General features: G+C 43.4%; 1 protein-coding gene and 1 long non-coding RNA gene across 2 annotated transcripts in view; both read left to right on the forward strand.

Moving 5' to 3' along the window:
• LOC138472515 (trichohyalin-like) overlaps positions 1–24,388 on the forward strand; it is a 1,377,820-nt gene that overhangs the window by 767,528 nt on the left and 585,904 nt on the right. The gene's annotated exons all lie outside the window — the stretch shown is intronic.
• The window catches only part of LOC138473663 (uncharacterized), a 354,182-nt gene that overhangs the window by 199,921 nt on the left and 129,873 nt on the right, over positions 1–24,388 (forward strand). Inside the window, exon 3 of the long non-coding RNA XR_011268834.1 lies at positions 4,322–4,363. This is a non-coding gene — a long non-coding RNA (uncharacterized lncRNA). The remainder of the gene's footprint in view (positions 1–4,321; positions 4,364–24,388) is intronic.

Consider the following 24,388-nt stretch of genomic DNA (forward strand, 5'->3'; position numbering starts at 1 on the left):
CACGCCGTCCAATCAGCGAACACGTCGCATGTCCGCGGACATGACGCAAGCCCATGGGCCAATCGGGGTGCTGTCCGCGGAGCGAACAGGGAAGTCCGTCCGCGAAGCAAACACAGATATCACTAATTTTTTTGCCTTACATTTTGGTCATTTTTTAAAAAACTACTGGACGGATTTAAACCAAATTTGCAAAAGCATGCTTTCGGGACCAAGCCGCCGCTCCTGCCGCAAATTTGGTGTAAATCCGTCCAGCGGTTCGGGCTGTAGCCGTGCGCAAAGATTTTTCCCATTATGTCTATAGGAAAAAAACAAACGTTTTGGGACCCCCCTATAACTTTGCCCCCCCCCCTGGACCAAACCTCTCCAAACTTTGCAAAAAAATTCAGAGTGGGCCATATACTTTTCTTTGCAAAGTTTGGTGAGGATTCGTCCAGAGGGAGCGAAGTTATAAGCCACCCAAAAAGTGCTCTTCCTGTGGAAACACCAACTTAACCATAACTACATGGACGCTACCGCTTATAGGGGGGGTCCTAAAATGTGTGGTTTTTCCCATAGATGCAATGGTAAAAAAATGCGCTATGAGCGGCGGCTTGGTCCCGAAAGTGTGCTTTTGTAAATTTGGTGTAAATCCGTTCAGTAGTTTATTTTTTTAACAGCCAAAAAGTAGGTTAAAAAAATTGTGATATCTGTGTTCGGTCTGCGGACTCGCTTCCCTTTTCGGTCTGCAGACGGGCCTCCAATTCATCCATAGGGCGGCGTGATGTGAGCAGACAATGGATGCGCAAGCTGACTGGATAGTTAAAAAAGCGCGAGGTGCGTCATATTTTTTGGAAACGCCCACCAGGTTGGAATCTCAGACAGCGCCCATTGTTTGCGAACATTGCGGTAAAAACCTTAAAAACACAACATTGCACTGGTCAAACTAATGAAACAATCTCTGGGGATTTGAGGGGTGATGAGGATGGGCGTTTTTTCATCTCTGATGTCCGCAAACAGTTTGGGGACAGCCCTGTGATGTTCACAAACATTTCAGATGTTCTGGGGCACCCATACATATTTCTGAATTACAGGGTTGTGAAAAGCAGTTTTTGGATGGTTTATAACTTTGGCGCTACTGAATGAAACTGCATGGAAATTCTACAATAACATTCGACACCAGACCCTGAATGGTTCTGCTAAGTTAGGTGCTGTTATTGCCAAGAGGGAGCAAAATTAGAGGGGGGGATCCCAAATATTTGAAAGGCTTATAAATGTGGTGCCATTTGACAAATCACTGCACTGAATTTCATATGTTTTTCATTAGTGCAGCTTAACCATAACGTCCCTTTAACAAAGTTTTTTTCTGTGATTTCTTAAGCCTGCTGTCAGTTTGGGGCAGGTGTGTAGAAAGGCCATATGGTGATTTACCTAGCTAATGGACTCTAGAGGTTCTGGCACTGAGCCCTTGCTGGCCCAAAGAGGGTTAACGCTATTGTGTCAACTTAGTTGTTCCTCGTAGTCATCTGATCTGGTGTGCCAATCAGCTGGTGAGTTTTGCTGTGATCCTGAGTGCCTGTCGTCTTGTCCAATTGTCAACTTGTCTCATCTGTCTCTGTCTCGTCTGCTTGCACCCCGCCCTGTGTCCTTCCCTAGTGTTCTCCCCTACCCCTCCCATTCCCTTCCTCTTCTCTCCTCTCCTCTTCCTACCTACTCTATGGTGCTCTCTGTCTCTCCTATTTTTTCTAACTGCTTCTCTATCGACTTCTCTATCAACTATCCTGCTCTCCTCACTAAATCTGGTAGGAAGAAGTTTAAAAGGATATCCCGGTCTCCAACCCAGGCCTCCCTATCTCTGACACCTGTACCAGTGCCGCCTCTAGGCAAACCTTCACCGACATCCTCTTTGTCGTTCCCTCGCCAGACCTATGGACTCTTCATTTGGTCGCTGTGCTTTCACCTTTCTCTTCTTCTCCCATCAACGGTGGTACCTGGTAGGAGGCCCTCCTGGCCTCCTTCCACTCCTCTAAGGTCATCATTAATGTTCACTTGAATGGTACCTTCTTGGTCCAAGGCCCTCAGGCCAATCTTCTCCTCTTTGATAGATGCATCCCGCGCCTCATCAATTTCCTTCCTCTCCTGCTGTCCCCTCTCTTCCCTCCACGGCTTGCTCGCCTTCCCCTGCTGTCTCCTCCTTGGCTACCCTGCCCTCTCTTCCTTTCACTTCTACACCTCTGCAGGGTATAGCTCTAATTTGTACCCCTGCCCGGAAGTCTTTCAAGGACGGCACCTCCCTGATGGCTACAAGATCCTCTCTGCACCCAGGTCCAACTGCTCCGGAGGGGGTGTAGCCCTGGTCTTCCCCGAGTGGATTCCTGCCTCTGTCATACCTACGCAGGCCTACTCCTCTTTTGAATGCCTCGTCTGCAGGCTCTCTCTCCCAGCCATTCCCTTACTTTGGCTACTATCTACCAGCCACCTGGTCAGATCTCCTCCATCCTCTGTGAATGGGGGGACCTTTCCTGTTCCCTTCTTGGAGACTTCTCTCTTCATATCTCTGACGTCTCTAAGAAGTCACATTACCAGCTGCACCTCCTCAGAGGTATTCTTCCTTTCTCTCCTTCCCCCAGAAGCTCACTGTCTCCAGAGCTCTGGTTCTCTCTAGGATGGACTATTGCAACAGCCTCTTTTTTAAATCTGCCTGCTTCTACTCTACGCCCTCTGAAACTCATCCAGAACCAGACTGCGAGACTTGTCCTTGGCCTCAAGCCCAGGGATTGTAAGTCTCCAGGACTGAAATCTCTGCACTGGCTCCCAGTGGCTGCGAGGATAAAGTTCAAAACCCTCTGCATTGTCCACAAGGCCTTCTGTGGCCTCAATACCTTCAACTCTCTCTTTGGAAATATCTTCCTTCTCGAGCACTTTGCTCATCCACCTCCAACTCCCTCAGGGTCAGTCACTTATTCAAGCAACGGGTTGGTGGTAGATCTCTTTCTTTGGCTGGTGCCTCCCTCTGGAACAGCCCCCCTGCTTCCCTGAAACTTGAGGAGAACCACCTCAACACCTTCCTCTATGCTTCTGCTTTCTCTCCTCCTCTCCCCTGCTGAATTCCTGGTTGAATCTGTAGTGGTTATCTGGCCACCCTCTTGATCTCCGGCCCAGGTCCCCTCCCCTGCAAGCTACACACTTGCACTGCCTCCCTGGCAACCCCCACACTTGGGGACTGTTTTCTGTATCCCTACAGTCCTCGACCAGCACTTGACACCTGATGTCTGCACTTACCTTTGCACTTGCCACCAGCTGGCCCTACTTGATTGATTGATTGATTTGTTTATTCATAGAGCGCTTTACATTGGAACAACAAATACCAAGAAATAACAAATAACATTGTGAGCAATATTACAACTTGAATCATTCAGCAAAACAGTGCAAAGAGCAATTGACTGAGAGGGGGGGAGTGGAGTGGTAACAGGAGTGTTGAGGGAGGGGCAGGGGAAGGATTGAATAAGTGAAGCAGGAAGGGAGGAAGAATGTAAAGGGAGAGGGAGAGAGGAATTAAAAGAGGGGAAAAACAGGGAGGGGGGAGTAGAGAGGGCAGGGGGGTGCTTCAAGGTGGGGAATGGAGGAGGAGGGATTTAAGGGAAGTGCGAAATGAGGTGAGGGTAGTGGAAGAGCGGATTGAGACGGGGAGAGAGTTCCAATGCAGAGGAGCAAGAAGTTGGAAGGAGCGGTACCGGGAGGAAGCACAGGGGGAAGGAGGTACAGTGAGAAGGAAGTGGTCCGCAGAACGGAGGGAGCGAGAGGGGGAGTAGAAAGAGAGAAGGGAGAAGAGATAGGGAGGAGCAAGACCATGGAGGGTTTTGAAAACAAGGCAGAGAAAGTGGAATTTAAGTTGTAGGTGGAAAGGTAGCCATCCAAGGTGAGAGAGCGAAGCGGAGATGGAGTCACGGGAGGTAAGGAGACAGAGTGTACGAATAGCAGAGTGGTAAATAGATTTACCCCATGTACTGCACTGTCCTCACCCCACCCACTCTGCACTTTTCCTCTTCCCCCTTCCCCTGCACTTGCGTAATCTGAATGACACTTGGCCTAGTATGATTGCTGTCTTTGTCGTCCCTCTGTTCCATCTCCCTTGCCGCTTCGCGCCTTGAAACACTTGTTTATAGGCGTGTTATAAATGCCATATCATATCATATCTCCTGTGTCCTCATTGGACTTTCCATCAGTGTGCTTTCATGGTGAGGTGGGTTCAATTTTTATTCAAGCAAACACTGAATGTACTTTGGGGGAAGTAGTGTCCTCGAACAGTTTATATCAAGCATTTTCTCTTTTTATGACCTTCCAGAATGCCAGTCTCGCGGAGGAAATTAGTGACTTGACAAGTGAGGTAAGTCCTTACGAAAATAATCTTGTTTTTATTGGATGTGTTAGACTTGCGTTCTCTGTGATTCCTGGGGATTCCGACCATTCTCTCGATCATTCAAGCACATCAACAAAGGGAGAAATCATTCTCAGCCCAGCTGTCATTGAAAGAAGCATTAAAAAGTGTGAAGTGATCTGTCTGGAGGGCAGAAGGGGGGTAGGAAATGTGTTCAGACATGGCATGGGTGACATATTAAGGGGCCCTGATCAGTGTGCTGGGGTATTTCGTTTTATATGCATTGGTTCTTATAGTCAATTGATTGCTATGCGCTTGAAGATGTGTGACGCGGGATGTTCAGGGGCCTGAGTTTGAGCTATTTTCTCAAGGCTTTTTCTAAATGTCCGATAGCATGGCTGTGAACAATGGATATCTGCTCATATGGAAGAGTAAGACCCAACTATTCATTGACACTTGTCATAGGTGTCAGGTAATAGGGCTATGCGAAATGTCCTGGGTGTCTCTTCTTATATGGAGAAGTAATGCCCATACCTTTCCCTAAAGCTTGCCATAGTAATCTGATAATAGGGCACTCAACAATCTCCTAAGGATGTGTGATTACATGATGTTTTAAGGACCAGCCATTATCCAGGGCTCATGTTTTCGATTCGTTAAAGGCCTCTAAAGTATATCCTGGTGATATCTGCTTGCATTGAAGCATAAGACCTAACCATTCCACTGATTCATGTCCCAATGAAGCTATTAGATAATAGTTGTATCCTCTGGTATCTTAAGTGCTTGTTTTTTGTCATTTTTATTGGATTTTTATTCTGAATCAATTCAGTCAGTGAGACAATGGGCCTCATTACACGGATGGCGGTGAACCATGGTGCTATTAGCACCATGGTTCATGCCAGTAAAATACTGGCACCGCCTTGGTGGAAAGGGGAATTTCCGCCCCATTCCAAGGTTGGCGGGGCGGTAATTCCCCCTTCCACCATTGCCCTTCCCGATTCCCATTTTTTCCCCATAATGCTCCTAGGGAATGGGAAAGGCGCTAATTACGGTACCGTAAATTGCGGTACCGTAATTAGCTCCACTGGTCCCTTTGCGGGTTGGTTTTTAACGCCTGCAAAAAGCAGGCGTTAAATTCCCCAACCCGCAAAGGGACCTCGTAGTAAGGCGGTAAGGATTTACCGGTACCGGTAAACCCTTACCGCCTACCGTGTAATGAGGCCCATTACTCCTTATTCATTGAAGAAAAGTGATTTAGTGCAATGGCTGTGATGTCACCTGCCAGATTCTAGGGACTAACACGTCTGTGACATGGGAGGCCGAGTGCCACCCCGGGCCTATGTGTGTTGGACCCAAGGTTAGTATTGGGATTCCATGTTCACTCTTTCTTTCATTTCATTATGCATACCTGATGTAGCCCCCTGTAACATGAGGCGCGGCTTTGCCAGAATGTGTTTCTACCATAATTTTGTCTGCTGCATTTATGCATACCTGATGTAGCCGCTCTTGACATAAGGCTCAGCTTTTCCAGAATGTGGATCTACCATAATGTTGTCTGCTGCATGTATGCATACCTGTTGTAGCCCCCTGTAACATGATATGATATGATATGGCATTTATAACGTGCCTATACACAAGTGTTTATATAAGGCGCGGCTTTGCCAGAATGTGTTTCTACCATAATTTTGTCTGCTGCATATATGCATACCTGATGTAGCCCCCCGTAACATGAGGTGTGGCTTTGCCAGAATGTGTTTCTACCATAATTTTGTCTGCTGCTTTTATGCACACCTGATGTAGCCCTGTAACATGAGGGACGGATTTGCCAGAATTCGTACCTACCATAATTTTGTCTGTTGCATATATGCATACCTGATGTAGGCACCTGCAATATAAGGTGTGGCTTTGCCAGAATGTGTGTCCCCCATAATGTTGTCTGCTGCATTTATGCATACCGGCTGTAACCCCCCGTAACATAAGACGCAGCTTTGCCAGAATGCGTACCTACTTTAACTGTGTCTGTTGCATATATGCATACCTGTAGCAGCCTTATACCATGAGGCGCAGCTCTGCCAGTTTATGACTCCAAGATCCACCAGCATGTTGTAACCCTTATGCGTGATCCAGCACTTTATAATGTAACTTTGCACTTCCTGTAACAAGTGCCTAGATGCCTGAGGGTTTTGTGCGCTGCTATAAATGTGAAAATAAACTAAATTCTCTCTCTGAGGACACTAGATTGCAGTTTCACTGCATGCACACAGTTTCTTCAAAAAGAAAAAGTACAAAAATCTTAACAAGTGTTTTTCCAGCATTTATGGCTGCACACTGAAGGCATGGAAGACCTAGAATCAGCACAAGCAGCATCAGAGAGGTTCAGGGTGGGAAATATAGAATCCCAGATGCCAGACTGGCTAGTTATCGACTCGGTCTAGCAACCTGAACCCAATGTGTCTCCATGTGTATTCATGAACAGCAACAAATGGCATCCCTGTCCCAATTTCAGGCCACATGTTCAGACCCTTGTTAAGAATCCTATCTGGGAGAGGGGGATGAGGAAAGAGAATATAGAACGCAGAGTCTCCATACAGCCATTGTAGATTGGAGGAGCAAGAGTCTCGAGTTTGCGAGAATCTGGCGATTAGAGAGGTTTGGATAAAGCAAAGACTGGTGAGACCGGAGGCTGGTGAGGAGGTGGTGAAATCGGTGAGGCTACTAGGCATGAGGAGGTGGTAAGACCTGAGGAAGCGGTGGAGATGAGAGTAGTATGGAAGCGGTGGTACAGAAGAAAGTCAACTGCCAATTGTTGGTAGAGAATTGGGCAGAGAAGGGGTGGTTCTTAAGACCTTATGGCCCTTAGGAACGTGCATATGGAATGGAGGGGATCACACCACAGTAATTCCGAGTCCAAATAACGGAAACCAAATCAGGAAGATGGCAAAGTACTGTTTTATTAACAAGTATCTAAAACAGGGAAGTCAAAACGAACATCAACGGATGGACGCTCAGTCTCTCAGTGATCTCCGCACAAATGACCGTCCTCATACTAACATGTGTCAGAGTGACATCATACTACATGGCAATAGTGAAAAACCTATCAAGGATCGGAATTGGTTAAGGGAGACATATAAGTATTCATTTCTATAGTAGCTAGGATCGTTATTGGTTGTCCGTTATAAGGTGGACAACTTATGCCTACCTCTAAAAACATGTATTTTCAGAAACATTTAGATACAGTTTCTCATCGGTCTTCAATCTATAAGGTCCTTCATTATATGGACTGATATAATTGGTTGGCAGAGTCGGAAGCAGCTGTTTGTTTCTTGCAGTGAATCTAACAATGACGGTTTGACGCTCAAAGTTCTAGATGGGAGGTTCTTTCCTCTAATTCAGTGTTGCAGTGCTGCTGTGCTGTCATGCAGCTCGAGAGATGGCGGCTCGAGAGACTGGGAGCCCGTGAGATTGAAGACCTGTGAGATTGCAAGTTTTAAGTGGTAAGCGGTGCTAGAGCTGCAGTAGTTGGCAAACAATGACCTGCTGCTCCAGGTAAACGTTTCTTTTTTTGGATGCGAAAGGGAAAAAATGTTTATTTACAGCATCTGCTCTGGTCAGTTTGTCCACTCCCTGTTTGCTCCCTGCATACTCCCAGGCTACAGTGCCTTCTCTGCGAGTGAGGACACGAACAAGCAGGAAAAATTGTTCTGCTGCAGTCATTGTATTCGCTCGTTAGCTTGTTTGCTTCCTGCTTGCTCTTGTGTTATATTGCCTTCCTCTCTCGAGTGAAGATATAAACAGTGAATACGAATGCGGCTTTGACCCAACAAATCTATTGCCATTTAAATGCTGCTGAAACAGCAGATTCAGTTGACTCTTGGGGGAAGGGGGAGAGGGAGAGGATAAAAATGCGTGACTCTTTCACCTTTGTGTGAATTGCTGGATTGTGCAGTCACATATTGGCATTATGCAGAGAGGAGGAGCTTGCAGTATATAGGTTCTATTTGTTCTGTGGCACAGGGTGGTGGTAAATCCGTTATTCCCTCCTGACTCACTTCTTCCATTGAGCTCCCCCTTCTGTTTCCTGTGCCCTTTTGGGGTTGTGAGCCAATATGAGAGCTTCAACAGACGCTCTCATCAGCGGATCCCCCTCCCCCGGCCACCACCCTGCTGTTGCCGGTGCTCCCTCCCCTCGAACATAAGAAGAAGTGCAACTTGACTTTGAGGAAAGAAGATCCGTCTGTTCCAACTCAGGCGAGTGGTTCCTTATGATTCTTGCACTTTATGTCCTCTGAAGATGTTACTGAACATACAGAGGGGAAGGCTGTTATCTCTCTAACATCGGATGAGAACCCTCCTTTGGAATCTTTCCAGCAATTTTCGCAGGTAGAACAACCTGCACCTTGTGTCACTGATACACAACACAAGGCCGATAGTGCGCTGCTGATGCTATCTGAACCCCTCTCTGATAAACCTTTTTGCCTGTATTAGTGGAACCAGAGAAGGGAAATATAATGCACAACGACACTCGTGGTTCTCGACAAAGAGAATGTGTGTCGAGAGAGAATGAACATAGACAATGTGAGTCTACTATTGGTTTAACTTCTCCATTGTCCCAGAAAGATAGAGCAATTCTGGGCAAACAAATATGGAGGAAAAAATATGAACAAGCATCCAAGAGATATGCAACTCCGTGAATACCAACTCCCGCACAGCATGTCTCTCCCTTAAATCACAGATATTGAGATATTGCTGACTAACCATGAAAAGAGAAATGATGTCTTTGGTCCTCTGGTACATTAGACTCAAGGGAAGATGTTATAATATCAACACCAATGCATCCAATACCTAATTTTCCTGTAGAACCTTGCACTTTAAGAAAAGCGGCAACTTGTGTAAATATGCCGACAAAAATGGAAAAAGGATATCTCGGATACATGGGATCCTCAAAAGGACGCGAGAAAGATCGAATGAGATATATTAGCAAACACAAGTCAATGTTCGCCGTCGGAAAGAATCCAGCAAGAAGTAATTCCAACAACTATGATGGACTTACCAAACTTACTAATGGCAGTATCTAGCCAAGGTTTGGTACCATTCCTTAAATTACGAGATACAATGGTGGATACTATGGGCCTCATTACACGGAAGGCGGTAGGGGATTACCGGCATCAGTAAGGGCACCAGTGCCGGTAATCCCCACCATCCTACTACGAGGACCCTCAGCGGGTCCCGTCCTTAACGTGTGGTCAGACCTGAGGGACTTCAGTGCAAATAACGGTACCGTAAATTGCGGTACCGTTATTTGCTCTTTCCCCATTCCCATTGAGCCCTATACGGGCTCAAATGGGAATGGGGAATGGGGAATGGTTCCCGGAATGGGGACTTACCGGTCCCGCAAAGGTCGGAGTAGGCCGGTAATTCCCTATTCCGGGAACCCAGCCCCCGACGGCGGTAAGGGGGTAGCCATGGTGCTAATAGCGCAATGGCTACCACCTTCCGTGTAATGAGGCCCTATGAAAGATCAGGCAACCTTGCTGGCCTTGATTCATTTATAAATAAAATTCAAAGTTGTTTGGATATTGAAGCTGAAGCCACAATACAATGGCAAACATGACTATTTGATATAGCCAGGAGTGATTGTGCAGACAAAATACAGCTGACAGCGGTGATGTTAGAGTTGTGAGCCTTTACCCAGCGTCAAAAAGACAGTGGGCCTCATTACGAGGCTGGCGGTAAGGGGTTAACGGTGCCGGTAAGGATGCCGGTGCCGTTAACCCCTTACTGCCGCATTACGAGATCCCCTAGCAGGTCCCACTAAGGCCGGCTGATAAAACCAGCCGTCCTTAACTGGAACCGCCAAAGCACCAGGGAGCTAATAACGGGCCCTATGGGGCTCGAATGGGAATGGGGATGGGTATTTTGAATGGGGACTTACCGGGTCCTCCAAGGTTGGAATGACCCAGTAAGTCCCCATTCAAGGAACCCGGACCCGGACACAAGTTTGGAGGCAGCCATGGCTCTAATAGCACCATGGCTACCTCCAAACTCGTAATTACCCCTAGTACTTCAAACAGGAATGAGGGTATAAAATTAAACCCATTCAAACCATAAGCCAGGAAATAATCAAACCAACCGACAACAATTTACGAATGTAACTAAGGTCAATGAAGACACAAATACTAACAGTGACCCGCAGCTGATAAATGAAATCCAAAGGAAAAAACATCAGCAGGGGAATCAAATAGTAGCGTTACACCAAGAGCCAACTTCAAAGACCATAAGTCTTACAAGGGAAGACGTATCTCAAGAGAAGCCCCCCCTCCTCGCTTTGCAGGCACAAGGAACTGATTACTTTCTGATTTTTTCTCGGAACAAACAAGATGTCGCTCATACCCTGGAGAATAATACGAATAGACAAACAAAACCGAATCAATGTCAAGTCAAGAAAACGTATACAAAGAGAAATAGCTCCAGGGCATTCCTGAGAAATCTTGCAATACTTGCCCTGATAAAAGTGAACCAGCAAAAAAAAAGGAAGTGGTTAGGTCCTCAAACAAACAAAAAAAGGAAGAAGCACCAGTGATTGTGATAAACCATACTCCTATGACTAAGAATAAATCTAAACCTCAATTAACAGAGGAACAGCGCCAGCATGAAAATCTGATGAATCTATCTGTCTATATATATCCATAGAAGATTGTTCGCTGATTATCCTAGATGAGTATGGAGAAGGTTATACCATACATACCCAATTAGTGGAACTTACATGCAAAGATATCTCTGATATCGACCTTGATTCTACTTACAAGGTTATGTCAACTATAATTGATTTAACATCTGAGACAGACGACTCAATTGATCACTCGGATCGATTATATGATCAAACTGGAAATCCTAGTGATAGAACAAACCTGACAATACCATGTGGTTATGATTTAAAATTACTGACATTCACTGATCCACGCCGTTCTGACTCTACCAGTATAATAACTATAGCGAGACTAGAGAAAATAAACAATGGTCTTCTATTAAATAGAACAAACATCTTATGCCTCATACACGCAATACTGCAACTTCAAAGTATTAGATCTAATGATATCAAATTGGTAAAGTTTATGGATGATACAATTATGGATAGGGTGGCGATACAATTCAACTCCAAGCAAATAATGGACAGGGTGATGGAAAAAGAACGTCAGTTCCGAAAACTAGGATTCTGTTGTATAAGAACACAAAATAAAATCCCATATGAGATGTGCGATCAGGAAACTCTGAAACAAGAATGGAGTAATACTCCTATAGAATTTAAGTTTTTGTCCCATTATCTGACTAAAACAGGAGCAGAGTTGACTGAAATAAACGGTCATATCAACGGACAAACAGAAGTGGTTCTGGAAGGATGTTAGCAAGATCGAGTATAACTAAACATTTTATATGGAGAGATCTACTGAAGGATAACTCATCGATTGGATCTGATCAGAAGAACCATCAATAACAACCACTAAAAAAGGAGCTCCAATCAATAGGACTTTGCTCCTGGAATTCAAGAGGCTCAGTACATCTATTCCAAACAGAAAACAATGATCTTGCAAGCTATCAAATCATTTGCTTGCAAGAGACATGGATTAACGAACAGCCACTTTGCGATGGCTACCTGACTTATATGAACCCAGTGATCCATCGTCCAAAAGGGTGCCCGTCTGCCGGTCTGCTAACCTTGATTAAAATAGACTCAAAGCTACAGGTATTGGAAACAATCAATCTCAATCCGTGGGCCCAGTTCACCATTTTAGAATATCCAAGTCAAATTCAAATGACGGGAGATAATCAACAAAAAACACTGCATGGAAAATAACTGGGTGTTATGAATTTGTATTGGAATCCAAAGCTATCAATGATGAGCGTTTTATAGATACTTTTTTTTTATCTATGGATGGGGCAAAGATAAACATTTCCTGACATTGAATATATTGTATGCAGGGATTTAAATATCCATTTCTTTGCCACTAATGGAGATACAATCCCGGTTAAGCACTTATCTATAAGAGCCAAATGATGGTCAAAAGAACTCTCCAAAAGAAATATGTCCCTCTGTGATCGATCTGATATTATTAATGATATCCGTAAACCGACTTTGTCTAGAGGATCATCCACAGCCATTCTTGATTACATCTATATCTCCACAGAAATAAAAGACAGAATAGTTGCGACAGATAACATCCAGTCGTTAAACAGTGATCACCATAAAATTACCATCACATGGACCTCCACTTGACCTATTCAAGATAAACGTAATCTTTCGTGCATTGAGTTGAATCAGGGTACAAATAGACTGCGTTTAAGTGACAAACAACTGAAAGGCCTATCTGAGACTTTTTTCAATACAACGCTCAGAGAATAGCGAAAATGGAGTATGAATGGCTGTTGGTTCCCTTTAAACACATTAAATTTCAGACAAGAGTTTCAAGAAAATCTCACATCCATAGCTACAACTAGGGCTGTACCGAATAGCATATTTAGTATTCGGCCGAATACCGAATAGTTTGTCAACTATTCGGCCAAAGCCGAATATGAAGCCGGATAGTTGCTTTATTTAGTAAATCATGTTCCAAAATTCAGAAAACACACTTATTAAGAAAAACAAATAAAGCACCATTTTAAATGCATTCTATACTTTTATTTCTCTTCATTATAATTAATGTATCATCTTTATTTAAAGTATAAAAGCCAGAAAAAAGCAGATTTAAACAAAATGAAGGGAGCAAATGTACAGAAGATTGTTGCATATTCAGTGCCAGTTAAAATAGGGGCCTCACAAATGCAAAAGGACTGCCTTTGTGAATCAGATCCATTGCATTCTCTATCCAGTTGCAAAGACGATGCGGTCTAGTCTTGAAACTTCTTTGCGGCTCACATAGAAATGTATAAAATGGTTCATGTCGGCTCATTCAGGACACAAGTCAAGAGGAAATCTGAAATGCGTAAACTCCATCTCATAACTATTCATCCCACCCAAACAAATGCTGCTCACTTTTCACTTATCCTAGCCACTCCTTCTCGCCAATACACAAACATATGCAAATTATCATTCCTGATAAAATATCAGATAATGTTAAACTCAGGACTCAAGTCCTTAAAAAAATAAAAGGGGGACTATGACGTATGCAATGGGAAGTGACATGACAGGAACTGAACATGCACATTTTCAGTTTGTCTTTTCCAAATGAAATAAGTGCACATTGCATATAAACATTTGCCAAAAGAAAAGATTTTTCTGTATTGTTGCCGGCTAAGTATGAAAGATGAGCACCTTTTATGTCTAAGAATCTGTTACAAACATGTCCTAAAGAGCAGATTACATTATTCAGCTGTGTGATAGCAAATTGTCTGGTCTAATTCTGCATTGTATTCAAATAAGAATGTCAAAGTATTCGGCAAGAGCTGATTAGTAAGAAACTATTCAGCCGGAGCCGAATAGCTTTTTTTCAGCCAGAATTCGAAGCCGTTGTTCGTTACACCCCTAGCTACAACCTTCAAATAGTAAGGAAAAAAGTGAACTTTGAAATCAATTGAAAGTAATAGCCAAATCGGGAAGTGACGGTCAAGTTAAGTTAACTAAATTAGCAAAATAACGCTATGGAAATTGGTTAAAAACAACAAAGTTGATGATTAACCAACTCGATGCTAAGAATATACTAAAAGCCCTGAAAAATAAAAACTCAAAAAATGTATGGAATCTATTAATTTGGAATGCGCAACAACAAGAGCGCCTTATTCAAAATGTTCCGGAAGAAGGGTGGATAGCGTATTTTACTCAGCTTTATAAGGAAAAGGATGGAACAGCAAATACACACTGCGATAAACCCATAATGAAATGGAGTATCAACTGGGATTTAGAAGAAGTCCTTAGTCATATCAGAAATCTGAACACATCCCGGGCCCCATGTCCCAATGGCGTAAGTAATGCCCTTCTAAAATGAAATCCTGAAATGTGGGCGAATCTCAGTATCCAGATTTTTTAATTGATTTCAGAATTTAACATGATTCCATTGACATGGAAAGTTGCTATCCTTATCCCAATTTATAAACATGGAGATAGGAAATTAGCAGCTAATTCCCACCCCATAGCTCTGCTTGATCCCTTGGGAAAAGTCTTTGCATCCCTCCTCCAGAAGAAACTATCAGAGTGGGCTACAAAAATTCATAGACAAGATCCTAGGCAAACAGGTTTCGTGAAGTACTTCGGAACAAATATCAATCTATTGGTCCTAAATATTTTAAAATAAGAAGCAATAAAGAAAAAACGGGCAATTTGTCCAAAATGTATTGATCACTAACTAGCCTTTGATGCAGTGAACAGAACCAAATTATGGAAAAAACTAGCCAAGTCTGTCATACGGAAATTATATCGTACCTCCTATTGCAACAAATATATGTATATTGGCCTACGGAACCTGCTTATAAGCCACTTGAGAAGGAATCCGTGTTGCAAGGTCCTGACCATAGAATCAATGTAAACCGCCATTTTAGGTCAATCTGCCATTTTAGGTTCTCTCTGTAAAGTCACCCTGTGAGTTAAAATGGTGGACGATGTCATTCCGAAATACAACATGGCCGTCTTGACCTCTGTGTGTAATTAATATGTAACTTGCCTGCAGGCCACTTGTTGGGGTCGTGAACTGAGACCTTGTCCTTTGCTGACTTGTGTGTAAAGGATTACTCGTGCAATGACACTAATCCACGAGCATATGTTAAGAACAATGTATCCAAATTCTGACCTAAGAACACTTGTTTAACTACATTGTATTAATGTTTGAGAAGTCCTTTATGAGAAATCCTAAAATACACTGTTACCGTGTAGGCTTGTTGTCGAATGTATTAAAGGCAATCCCTATGCATATAATGGTATGAACTCGGCATGAACCCTAGATCAGTAATGTATTAGAGGAATATTAACCCGAAGTAGGGTTGGACATCATGTTCACAGATGGTATAAAAGAGCAACGAATTCTAATGTACAGAGTCTCTCACTAAGCACACTGAACCACGCTGGAGTTTATTATGTTGTACTGTGGGCCGATAGCTATCTGTTACTTTTCTTGGAAAACTGTTCAGTATATAATAAAGATCTTTGTATGTTCCTTTGTAACCCGTATTCGGTGTATTTCCTTTTGGGGTAGTCAGCCTCGATATTTTGATTTTGTTTTCACAAGTGGGAATGCCCGAATGAGATACTTGAACCTATTAAAGAACTGTACACGAATACAAAGATCAGGATAAGATTGTCCCGGAGGGAGCCTTATCCAACCAGATTCACACATGGAATGGGCTGAAGCAAGGTTTGCGGCAACCTTATTTAATCTGTATGCAGCAGATATAGCGGACAATCACGATTTATGACAGCAAATCCTGCAAAAGTGAACGCCGCTCTTCTCCCATATATCATGTACACAGACAGTCTAGTATTACTAGATCAAACCTAAATGGGCCTGCAGAAAAGTTTAAGAAATCTTGAAATCTATGTGAAAGACAACGATTTGATGATTAATACATAGAAATAAAAAATTATGAATCTGACTAATACAAAGAAAGCCAAGTCACAATCAATGCCCCTCTTTTTGGACAAAAAAAAACTTGACCAACTTGACAATCAAATATTTGGGCAAATGGCTTAATCATTCAGAGGTCGAAAAGGATTGGGTGGTCCATCTCATTTCAAGGCTCAAGCCACGACAAGGACTAACGCTGCATATTAAATTCAGCAAATTCTCAATGTTACCTGTGATTGCCTTCTATAGGCCGAAGGTTGCTACCCATTCTCTAATATGGTAGTGAGACTATGTTAAACATGAATCAAAAAGTATGTCAGAAGTTAGAAGAAAATTCTAGCTTTGCCCCCGGCATATCCTATGCTGTGAATCCAATATGAAATAGCCATATAACCGCTTGCGTCCATAGTAAGATGGAAACATCTAGACCTTTTCAGACAGACAGTGATAGACGATCATATACCAGCAATAGAGAGTTTAACGCCAACAATCAGTTTCCATATGTGATACAACTTTAAATGTGTGGAAAAATGCTGCCATGACGATATTACAGAACAAAGCTATAGCTCTAGAGATGCTCAAATGTCGCCCACAACAGGCAAAAAAACAATTACAACAGAAAGACTGGATCCGTACAATGCAAATAAAGGCACAATACCAGCTTTCACTCAATTGTGATATAGAGACAAGAGCGATAAATCAACCTCCTCAATACTCTAAGATGTTTCCATTACGATACATTCAGGATACCTTTTTACGTCTACGCCTCAACCTGTTGCCCACACGGGAAACTTTGGTCAAGACAAAACAGCTGCCACTGAAATTGACCTATTGTCGCTTTTTTCTCCATCCCGAAACAGTTGAATCTATATACTATATTGTAATGGAATGCACAGCATTAACTGAGAAAAGAACATTGTTTCGAGATATGTTTCCCCAATTAGGAACTGACTATGATGCGAGTGAAAGATGGGCACAGATTCTATTGGGGAATAATAAATCTTTAGTGTTCTTGATTATCCACTTTTGGAACAATACAATGCTCAAGTGGGCTAATATTCTTAAAAGAATCGCGATCTGATTTTCCCAATAAGAAGAAAACATGCAGTTGAAAGAAATTACATAATTTTTTTAATTGAAGGCCTTTTTTGAAGTATGATTTTGTAAAAGTTAGATATAAATGAGTTTGTAATAAACTATGACATTTTAATAAAAAAAAATAAAAAATTGGTTGGCACGCTTGTGCCATTCCTGTAACATTCGGTTCATTTAGTAGCACGCAAGCCCAGACCCATGTGCTTGGAAATAGGACATGGAACTACCTCACCAACCAATTAGAACAGCATCTCTCATCGCCCATTCCTTCTGCCATGAAATTGTCTTTGTACTTGGCCTTGCAGAGTATCCTTGTCTTCAGAATGCACAGGAGTGATGGCACTCACTATCGTTTCTGGAAATTCAAGTTCAAGCTCTATTCCCATCCTTGGCTCACATGACAGGAGACCATGATTTGGTCCATTTTGCATCTTTGAAATGCTCTAAATGAATTAAAGCTTGGCATCCTTTGTGTTCTTTCTTGCACCTTAACGTGAGAAGGTTCATCCTCTGCATACTTGTTCTTCTTCAGAATAGATAGCTGACCTTGCTTCTTGAATCTTGACTCCAGGCCAGGCAGCCTCGCCATGCAGCCATGAGTCTATTATTCTTGCTGCAACACAGTTTCCCATTCCCGCTTTATGGGTTCTGGCTTACTCAATTCATGATACAAATGTCTATTTTCTGTACAATGGCGTCTTGCCTGCGTTCTATTCACTACTTATAGCTAGCTTCTATGATGACTTAATCTACCTTGCGTTTCTGCATTACTTCATGTACGTGTAATCTTTTTCTTTTATACAAGAGTTCACTTGATCCTTACTTCACCCTTAGCCCTCTAGGATCCATACATCATCTTCAGTCAGTGTCTCGAGACATCGTGCACACTATTTTATGACATTACAAGCTCTTGTTCTTTGCTCCTTTTCATATTCCTTTAGGGAGTTCCTCCCATGTCACTTCGGGGTTACATTTGGTAGGAATGTCTCAATGGGTATCTTTTTTCAAACACTTGCTGCTGTATTGGTATCATGGCTGGTGTCAGGCACGGCACGATCTAATGTATCCAATACAGGGGAAGTAGGAGGGCGGGATTGCCTGCAGATGTACACAGCTGCTCCTCTACATTCCATCCTCTGGTCGATTCCTCAATCACCTCCTCAAGTTTGTCTGCTTTGTATTTTGTCTTGAAAAAAAATCATTTTTGTGTGCATATCTTCGTCGACCCCCCAGGGTACCCGCTTTTTTGATGTGTTCATCCACAATCCTGGTCATGTAATTACATTGTCAATTTGGGGTACAGTAGACCCATTGTCCCACGTATTTCTTATGATCCTTTGGATACCAGAACTCATTCCCTACAATGCTGGCCTTTATGTAATCTCTGATGGCGTCATCAGTCAGCTCCTTGGCTTCTGGTTCATCCTTGGCATCAAGCATGATCTTCATTCCTACTGCTTTCTTGGCAGTTTTCTTCCATTGTGCCATTATTATCCTTATCATACAGAATCCAAATATGATTATCCCCAATATTGCTCCAAGGAACTTGAATACGTTTGCCATCCAGTAAGGAATCCATGAGAACAGGAAGGTGCACCAATTGTCATCTTCAATGGTTGATGTCTAGTCCACCATTTTTATGTGTAAATCTGTTAACATCGATATGGCCTCTGTAAACATGCCATTCTCTCCGTCATGGGATGGTATGAATGTGCAACATGATTGCCCGATTTTGGCGCAAAGACCTCCTTCCCTGGCCGTGATCATGTCAAGGACATATCTGTTCTGGAGGGTCATCAACCTTATGGACCTCAATTCTTCTTTTATCGCGTTAAATCCCTTTATAGTGGCATTGATTGTTTGCAGCAGCTCCCATCTGTAATTTGTAACCATCTGTCGTTTACAGCAGTCTGGATCCCAGGCATGAACATAGATGTGAACAACACTGCAGTTTTACTGAATATGTTGTGCTCATCAGGAATATCACCAAAAGCTGCTTTTGATTTTTCTGAGGAATAATTCGGTCTCCTCTTTCACCGGTGCTCTACTGACCTTCTTCTACTCATGTGATCATCTACTTTTGGAAATCCTTCAATCTTCAGGTCACTTTGTGGGATCACCAATGCTGGAACATGGATGTATACCAGAGAGCACACTCCACCCAATTCCTGGGTAATTTCATATATGCTCTAGATCCGCATGCCCAATACCGATCCATTAGGACAGCGTCGCTCTCTTCATTCCTGGAACGTCCATAATATTTTTACACCCCTTATTGTATCCTACATAATTTTTTCCTTTGCTTTGAAAGCACATGGTCGCATTAATTAATGGGACTATGGACACTGGCCCAGCTTTATCCTCCACCCATGTCATCAGTTTATAGTACTTAGACCATGACTTCAAGCACTAATCGTTCACCTTCTGTACCCCTTGTACTGCTTGCTTTCTCAGTAGAAGAACTGCACATGACATCATTCCATCGTCCCATCCTTTACTGGTATGCACCCGCCCATAGATCAGCAGCTGTGACCGTTACCAGTATCCAGGCATTCCAGTCTTCTCCGTCATGTCAGAACAGTTAATTCTGTTAATTTCCTCAATGATGACCTCATCCTGGCCTGCAGCAGGATACACAAGCATCCTGTCTGTCCATCCAGGTTCCTTCTCCATCTGTGTTGTTTTGATATAATCATCCTGGTATTGAAACAATGGTCTTGATCTCCATCGCAACGTTGACCAGCTCCCTTGGAATTGTTCTCTGGTAGTCTTGCACCAGCATCTCTTTTGAAATGAAGGTTTTGACAGTATTCCTGGCATAGGCGATGAGAGAGCAGATATAGCAATTCTCATCAGATGCTCTCTCCCCTACTTTTTTCATGTGTTGATACCACATGTTATTCCGCAGGTGAGCTACATTATCAAGGTAAGTAGTAAATCCCCTGATTATCTTCTTCTGCACTTCTCTTATGTCGCTTAACATGCTCATAGAGATGAACAAAATCATCATCATTTGTACCCGCACTTGGAAGAATCATGGACAATCTTTCTCAATTCCATCAGTAGGAAAATCAATTTTCTGAAATGTAAGATACAGAAAGACAAAGAGAATACACATGCATATGTATATTACACATACAAGTCTGGAGAACCATTTATTGTGCCATTCCAACGCTTGCTGAACTAATGCTCTCTCTATAATCACATTATCCTCCTCACAAACAATTTTTAATACAGATATTCAATTCTTTTACATTTGTAACTGCAAACTCTGTTCAATTGTAGCGAGAAGGAGTTTTCTTATCACTGGATCATTTTTAGGATCCTGTAAAAAACTATGGATATTGACATCTCTTCTGACAAGAGCAGGGTAAGACCGAAGTATAAACACAAAGATGGCAACCACAAGCCGATGTGTGTCACAGTTGTCATGTATCATTTATTTTATCATTTAAAACAAATATTCTCCACAAAATGAGTCTGGATACTGATCTCTCTTTCAATTTCTAATCAAGAACTCAAGAACTGACGTTTAGGCATAATGCTGATGCACTATTCATTTCTTCAATGAATTTCTAAAAGTTTGTTTCAGCCTCTGGAATTTCTCTGCAACTCTTTGAACTTCCTGCTTAAATATATAAGGAGTGTCCAATTAATTCCAGTCTAAAAGAAATATGTGCTAATCACTTGCTGCTTCTTCTTGGTCATCGATTGAGTCTGCCTGCACACGCAGAAATTCTTCTTCTTGTCTTGGTTCTGGGTCAGCAACCGCTGGAAGGAGGGTCTTGCCTTTATATACTTTTACATCACTTAGGTGCAGCCAAGATCGTCTTCCTGATACCTTAACTGCAGAAGGGGAGACTTCCTCAACAACAAAGGGGCCATTGAACCTATGTTCGTGCCACCTTCTGGTAAATTTTCTTATAAGAATTAGGTCCCCAACTTATAACTTTGGCAGTGGCAATAGTTCACTTGGATTGATCACTGGATCATCCTTTTCTATGTTCCTAGACCTCTCCCGCTGATGCTTGACTATATCTGAAATGAAAGAAATACTGGTAGTCATACATGTCAAATAATCGTGCATCTCATCACGTAGAGTCTTCGGTACATTCTGGGCATCACTCCTGACTCAAGATGGAGGCGTAAGAGGCGTTCTTATGCAATGCCCTGTCACTAACTCGTGAGGAGTGAGGTGGTGGTCAGAACCTGGCTGATTTCGAAGGGCATATAAGACTAGCGGTAGGCAATATAGCCATCCTCCTCCTATTCCCCCTCAGTCTGTGCTTGCTAACCCCCCCTTTCACCACCTCCCCTCCTTCTCTTCCTTTCCTCTCTTCTCCCCTGATGAGGTCGCTAGACAAGTCAGATCTATGAAAGCCTCATCAAAACAGGTTCATCCCTGTTCCTGTAAAACCACCAAGGACCACATTGACACCCTCGCTCCTGCCCTTGCCGATTTTTGCAAACATTCCTTTGCTTCAGGATCCTTCTCCTTCCCTCTGAAACACTCCCTTGTGCATCCTCTTCTCAAGAAACCCACAGCTGATCCTTCCTGTCCGGCTAACTATCGCCCAATCTCCATTACTCCCTTTCTGGGCAAACTCCTGGAAACGCTGTCCATCTCTCAGCTTAACCTTCATTCTGATTCTGTTGGCTGTCTCGATGACCACCAGTCTGGTTTCAGAGCAGCCAGAAGCATGGAGACTGCTCTCCTGAACATCTGTGAAGATCTGCTCTCCAACCTTGACTCTAACATTCCCTCTGTCCTCATCCTACTCAATCTCTCTTCTGCCTTCGACACAGTCAACCATACCATCCTGCTCAACCGTCTCCGTGAGAACCTGGGTATCACTAATCAGACTCTGGCCTGGCTGACCTCTTTCCTCAGATCGACCCTCCCAGGTTCAACTGGGGTCCTTTCTATCCTCTATCTTCTTCTCTACCTGTGGTTTTCCCCTGGGGTCTAACCTCTCGCCCTGGCTTTTCAACAAATACCTGGCCACTCTGGCCCACTGCATTGCCACTCTATGCTCAAATTTCCAGTGCAACGCTGACGACACTCAACTCATTTTCAGGCTGCCCTCGGCCACCTCCTCTCCCTCCCTCATCGCTGATTGCCTAACTGCCATTCAAGATTGGTGTGCCGCCAATGATCTTTGTCTGAATGCCAGTAAGACAGAGATCCTCCTCACGGCAATACTTCTCCATCCTTTCCCCTCTCTCTCTGGCCAGCCTCGCTTGGCCCTCCTCCTATCCCCACCTGTGAGGCTAAGAACCTCGGGGTCATCTTTGACTCCACACTTTACTTCTCCGCCCACATCTCTGAGGTCTCTAAAAAGTCAAACTTCCTATTGCACCTCCTCAGAGGCACTCTTCCTTTCCTCTCCTTCCCCCAGGAGCTCACTGTCTCCCAAGCTCTGGTTCTCACTAGGTTGGACTATTGTAAAAGCCTCTTTCTAAATCTACCTGCCTCTACTCTTCGCCCTCTGCAACTTATCCAGAACAGGACTGCGAGACTTGTCCTTGGCCTCAAGCCCTGAGATCGTATTTCTCCAGCTCTAAAATCTCTCCATTGGCTCCCAGTGGATGCAAGGATTAAATTTAAGTCCCTCTGCATTGCCCACAAGGCTTTCTGGGGCCTGCGTTCACAATACCTTCAGCTATCCCTTTGCAAATACCTCCTCTCTCTTGAGCTCTTTGCTCCTCTACCTCTAACTCCCTCAGGGTCAGTCGTTTCTTAAAAAAACAAGCCCAGGGTTATTCTCTGTCTTTGGCCAAGGCCTCCCTCTGGAACAGCCTCCCTGCCACTCTAAAACGTGAGGAGAACCATCTCCGGTTCTGGAAGCACCTCAAGACCTTCCTCTTTGCATCTGCCTTTGCTCCCCCTCTCCCTTGCTGATCTGCTCTCTCTTGGCACTGTGCATCTGGCCACCCTCCGTCCCCTTGGCCCAGTTACATGCTCACTCTGCCACCCTTCTGCACTGCCTCCCGGCCACCCCTTGCACTGGGGACTGTATCTGTACCCATACAGTCCCCCATCCCTCATTTTCTTCTTTTTATGCACTAATCAGACTTCCCCAGTTCTCCTGCCGTAAACACAGCACTTGCCACTTGCTGGCTGCACTACCCCTGTTTATTGCTCCATTATATATTTTATTTGTATGTATTATTATTTATCTGTTTATCATCTGCTCTCCACTTTCCACTCCCCCCCTTCCATCAACTTTTCCCCTTTCCCTTTTCCATGCACTTGCACGATCTCAATGCCACTGGGCCTAGTAAAATCGTTGTTTTGTTTTCCGCTGTTCCCCTCCCTTGCCTTGTCACACTGCTAGGCCGTAAATACCCCTGCATATGGAAACTAAGGCACAATCACCATATACTAGGGATACGACAGACACAAGGTTCGATTTCCCAAGTAATATGGTTTATTTCAAAGTATGCTTAGTCGGCCGACTGAGGTCTAACGTCTCGCAACGTGTGTCACCAGACCTCGTGAGATGCAAGAGCGCGAGCATCGCTCAAGCAACAACATATATACAAACATGCAATCTCTGAAGGCAAATCAAACCGCCCATAATCTATCTTCTAGAGCTAGGGTTCGGTGATTGACAATCATGACAATTATGACACATTATGGCAAGTTTCTTGTTCAATCTTATTATACTTCTTCTAGCAACAGTTGCAGAGACAGTTCTTTGTTATGAAGAACATAAAGCACTTGATCAGCAAGGATATCATGTTCGTAAAGAGACACATTCCTTAGTATGTTATCTACCAGTTTCTATTTGTGAACTAGAGGTCAGCCTGTTTCTGAGGCAGATCCATGAAGGTGGACCATGAAAAGAATATAATTCATGTTTTAACTGCCTATTGCTACAGCTTTGGCAAGACAGGCCAGCACCTGGGCCGCTGATTAAATGCCGTTTCTGCTTGCCTCCAAGGACCTTGTGAGGGAGGAAAACAATGTATTTCAGTACTGTTTGGCATTGCTGTCTGGGTTGATCTTTCAACATGCAGGCTGTGGCCTTGCACCGTGTATGAGCTTTCAGAATAAAATACATTTTGCAAAGCATTTGACAGAAAAGAAAAAAGCAAATGAAACACTTGTGTACGAGCGAAATACAAATAAAATATCATATATCATATATCCCTTCTTTAAAGTCAATTTGAACTTGGCGATCCTCTCTTTGAGGAGGCTGTTGAGTCTATCACAAATTTCATTTGCTTGTGGGTGATACGCAGAAGAAAACTTGTGCCTTATACTTAAAAGAAGTCCTATTTGTTCAATAATCTCATTGACAAAATGTGGCCCATTATCGGATCATAGCACTTCACACACACTCCACCCCAGGAAGACTTTGCGCACTAGAAACTTTGTTGCGCAAGTGGC

The sequence above is a fragment of the Ambystoma mexicanum genome, chromosome 8 (assembly GCF_040938575.1).
Source record: "Ambystoma mexicanum isolate Mex_15411 chromosome 8, UKY_AmexF1_1, whole genome shotgun sequence".
NCBI lineage: Eukaryota > Metazoa > Chordata > Amphibia > Caudata > Ambystomatidae > Ambystoma > Ambystoma mexicanum.